This window comes from Eurosta solidaginis, chromosome 5, assembly GCF_040869045.1.
Source record: "Eurosta solidaginis isolate ZX-2024a chromosome 5, ASM4086904v1, whole genome shotgun sequence".
Taxonomy (NCBI): domain Eukaryota; kingdom Metazoa; phylum Arthropoda; class Insecta; order Diptera; family Tephritidae; genus Eurosta; species Eurosta solidaginis.
The window spans coordinates 161,738,332-161,743,409 of record NC_090323.1 but is presented as its reverse complement, the minus strand read 5'-3'; positions in this window follow the sequence as shown (position 1 = coordinate 161,743,409).

Here is a 5,078-nt window from a genome sequence, read left to right as displayed (position 1 = left end):
GCACTCTTTCCTGTGGCACATATGTGATACTAAATTTCTCGTGGTAGGTTCCTCCCCAAAGACTACATGCAAGGTGAGTCTTTCTTCGTGGAAACGGGGGCAGTGGAACATGACGTGTTCTGCGTTTTCTAACTCCGTGGTACACATTGGGCAATGAGGATCTTCCTCTATCCTACGCTTCCATAAATACTCTTTGAAACCGCCATGTCCACTCATTATCTGCGTGAGATGGTAGTTCATTTCGCCGTGCTTCCGCTCATTCCATTGAGCTACGTTCCAAACTAGTGTGAAAGTCCAACGCCCTTTACTCGAGGCCTCCCACCGTTCTTGCCACTTAGCTATTGTTTGTGTCCTTGCTCTTTTCTTGTCTTCTTCGGATGGTCGCTCGATATTAGTGTTATACAAATCGGTCATTTCGCTTGCCAGTAAGTCCACTGAGATTTTCCGGGTTAGAACCAGGATCGCGTCGTCGGACACAATATGGATAGAATCCTCACGTGAAATGCTCATTTGGATGCTATCCTAAACAAAGCAACAAGAGCTTTCTTCGCCTGTACTCGTCTCTACGGCAAAACATGGGGGATTTGTCCAAAAATGGTAAATTGGACATTTAGTACGGTCGTAAGGCCAATAGTCAACTATGCTTCTCTAGTTTGGTGGCAGAAGGCCACGCAAAGAAAGGCAACGGCTAAACTAAGCAAACCACATCGATTAGTTTGCGTTGGCATAACGGGTGCGATGAGAACCGCCCCTGCTGACGGACTTAGTGCTTTAGTGGGAATACCTCCCTTCCCTATTCTGATATAGAAAGAGGCCACACTAGGTGCACTAAGACTTCCAAATATTTCTGAGTTGAAGGAAGGAAATATGATAGGGCATATGAAAGTAATAAGAAAATTCATAGGAAATCCCTCATTACAATTGCGTGACGTAATGTCCCCTAAGCTCACAATCTCACGCAACATTGAAGTGTCCATTGTGGACAGGACCCAATGGGAAATAGGGACTCCTTATAACGACCCTGACTCAGAGGTCTGGTACACGGATGGATTGAAATTCGATGACGGAAGAACGGGAGCTGGCATCTATGTGCCAAACTTCAAAAAATCGATACCAATGGGATGTTACCCCACTATATTTCAGGCAGAAATTTATGCAATAGAGGTCTGTGGTAGAGAATGTCTGCGGAGAGGCTCAACATCGAAGAGCATGTACATTATGTCGGACAGCCAGGCGACACTGCGTGCCTTGCAATCCTACACAGTTACATCTAAGCTAGTGGATGAATGCACTGAAATCTTAATGCCCTTGGAGCCAAAAACAAGGTTTTGTTGGGATGGGTTCCCGGACATCAGGGACATGAAGGTAATGAACATGCAGATTACCTAGCAAAGCAGGGTGCTACATCAGCATTCTATGGTCCAGAGCCCTTTTGTGGACTCAAAAAAGCACACACCAGGGAAACTATAAGTAACTGGGAAACTAAACAATTCAGACGTCACTGGATTGATTGCCCAGGGCAAAGGCAGGCCAAACTGGTCATACTTCCGGGAACGAAAGCAAGCAGGGAGGACCTAAGAACTCTTACTGGGTACTACACGGGACACTGCGCTCTACGATATCATCTAAGTAAATTAAATCTATTTGATACACAAATTTGTCGATCTGTGAGCTGGAGATGAAACGCCGGTTCACATTCTCTGCAAATGCGTCGCTCTAGCTAGGCAGAGGCTATCCCATCTAGGTGGTGGGACTCTTAATCCCTATGTGATATGGAGTAAAAAGCCTGAATAGGTACTTAGATACATCAAGAGCCTCCAGATACAAAATTAAGCTGAAAGGTCTTGCACAATAGATCTGCACAAAGGTCGCAGTGCTTCCAGACCTATCCATAATAATAATAATAATCCTAGCATCCCGCTATACAGCCCACAACGTAGATGCCCCACCAGAGGAGTTCAAAGGGCTTGTTGATCAAGAAGGTGCAGAGGACATCATCAAATCGTATGGGGTGGGAACGACATCAATGAAAAAGTCGAGTACCTGTTTTTGTTATATACTACAGAGTACAGGGGTAGCGTTCCTACATTTGTTGAGCCAACATCACATTGAGCTCTCATATATATATTTGGCTTTTAACAGAGGGTCTTTGATAGACCATTCTTCTCAGACCATGCATATATTAGCTTCAGCATTCCGCTAAAGAGGGTATCCAAGGGAAAACCCTTTAGTGGCCTCAGGACAACAGACTGGTACTAATTCAATAAATATGTGGCAGAAAGACTTGGGCATCTTAAAGAGGTAACCACTGGCTTATCCAAGGGAAATACAATCCAGGGACTGATAAAAAAGGAGGACGTGGAATGGTTACACAGTAGTGAGGAGGCGCTACTCAGCACAGGAGATGATGTGCAAGAGTTGCGTAACAACACATACACTCAAAGTACTGAGCGATCAGGAGCAGGGTCGGTGAAAAATACGAAAATTGAGTGGGTGATAAAAACGTTCGCCAAGTTCAAATAGCCGGGTTTAGATGGAATATTCCTGCTATGTTACCGCCACAGGACGATTTTAGAATGGTTTAGGATAATCTTGAAAGGTTTCATAAAACCGAATCACGCCCTGCAATCTTAGGGAACGGTTCGCGTGGTCTTCATTCTAAAAACGGAAGTAACCAGTCATCTGTACCCGAAAGACTACCGGCCTATTAGTTTGACATATTTTCTGCTCAAAACCTATGAGAGATTAATAGATGTGTACATAAGTCAAACATGAGTGAAGCATCATTCTCTGGACTACAACATGCTTATACCAAAGGCAAGTCAGTCAATACTGCATTGCATAGGGTTGTCATGAATATAGGGAAAGCCCTGGAGCCCCAGGAATATGGACTATGTCGGGGCTTTCAACAATATATGGAAACGAGCAATCATGGGCGATCTCAACTAGATTGAAGTACATCCGGCCTTAACTAATTGGAGTGGTGCCTTGTTAAGCTGCTGATAGATCACGTCGCAATGGGGTCTGTGCGAGGCCAAAAAATCTGTAAACAGAGGAACGCCGCAGAGTGGGGTATTATCACCAATGCTGTGGATGTTGGTCACCAACCCAAAATCAGCTCAATGATAGATCAGGATCTCCGGGATGTACATACCTGGGCGTCTGGAGTCGGGTAAACCGCCAACGTGCAAAAACCGATCTGGAATTATTTAGTAGGAAGTATAAGGTTGCTAATTGGACTAAGCCCAAGCTTGGAGGGATGACCTTACAAGAAAAATATAACGCAAGATATCTAAGAATTATACTAAAAAGTAATCGTGGAAAGTCCGTGCTCAAGAGAGAGCGAAGAAACCCACCATACCACTGTATGTATACAAGAGGATGCTAAGATCCACGTAGCCCCCACGTCCCATGACCCAAAGCTCTCATTGAGTATTTACGACATTTGTCAAGCCAGTACTTTACTATTGGGTTCTAGGACAACCACATAAAAAGTACGTATATCAAAAACACTGAGGGGCTATGCAGATTGTCAACGCTAAGCATAACAAAAGCACTAAAAACTACCCCGACAGCAGCATTGCATGCCATTCTGCACATCCCGCCTGCAGACCTAATGGCAAAAAAGATAGTGTTAGCAACTGCTACAAGTCTTAAGGCCTTGGGGAAGTTAGACTGACAAAGTTGCTTATACATTTATCTAAAGAGAGAAGACTTAAGGCTCACGATGGGCATATTAACTAGACTTTTACTGCCTTCTGGCGTCGTAAACCTATAAGTTTGGCCTCGTCAGTAAGAGCAGATGTAGGAAGTGCGAGTTGCAGGAAAAAGCGTTCTGTTTTCATATCCTGCGCTCAGGTCAAGGCTCCAGTTGCTAGGAGCGGCAGAGCTGCCAGATCACGCGTAAGCTATTAAACGAGATCCTATAGAACGGAGTTATTCTATAACATAAGTCCTGGCACTTAGTTGGGGTTTTTAATTTTTGGTAGTCAAGCAAATTCTGATAACACTATGGCAACATTCAGTCTAGATCTTTATTGACTGGCCAGTTGAACTTATATTAAGTCAAACAAGCTCTTATTTGGTAAGAAAAGAAAGCAATTATTCCGCACTATTACGATTAATAAGCATATAGAATAAGTATGTACTCAAATGGTGAATAAAGGAATAACAACAAAAAGGCAACACTTAGTCAATTGCAAAGCTGGCAGCGGGGCGCTCATATGGCTGATCGGATAAAGGCATCTATCTGCCTTTACACTAACCATCGCCGTTTGTAAACTTTCTAATTTTTCACTAATATCAATATATTGTACATATGCTAAGTGTATTCATAATTTAGTCCCCATGAGTGATATATGATTCCATATTTACATCTCATATATGCGTTTACAACTTTACACATACATATACATATATGGATATTTGTTGGTATGACAACAAATTAACTTTACAAGTTCAAGAAATTTGTTACGAATCAATATTAAAAAAAAATTATAATAAATAATTTACCAACATAACAAAAAAAAATGTAATTTAAACGTAACCACAAAATGCCAGAGCACCAAATTACAAGCATAATGAATAATTGTCAACAACTTAACAGCAGAAGTAGCAGCAACAACATAAAAACATCGATAAGCTGGCGATAAGCAGCTACCATCAGAAAGAAGCCAAGAAGCCATTTCAATGAATAAAAATGCCATTTAAAACAAAAAATTCAACAAGCACTCATTTTAATAAAAAATCCATTTAGAAAAGCCGCCACGAAAATGAGGAAAAATTAATTTTAAATTTTTAGACAATAGCCAAATGACAAATAAATATTTCAACGCTTCTTTTGTGTGTAAAAGAAAATTTGAATACCTGACCAACCTGAAAGATTTAACGCAACGCATGCGCAGGCGCACTGATCAACTGATCTAAGCTGATCAGTGTGGAGACGTGTTGTGAGGATGTAAGGAGGATGGTTTAAACCTGTTGAGGCATTTGCATAGATCTAATATCACTCTTTGTGTAATTTAATGCTGTGTAAGGTATTCACATATGCGAGTTGACAATTAATCAAGATTTCTGAT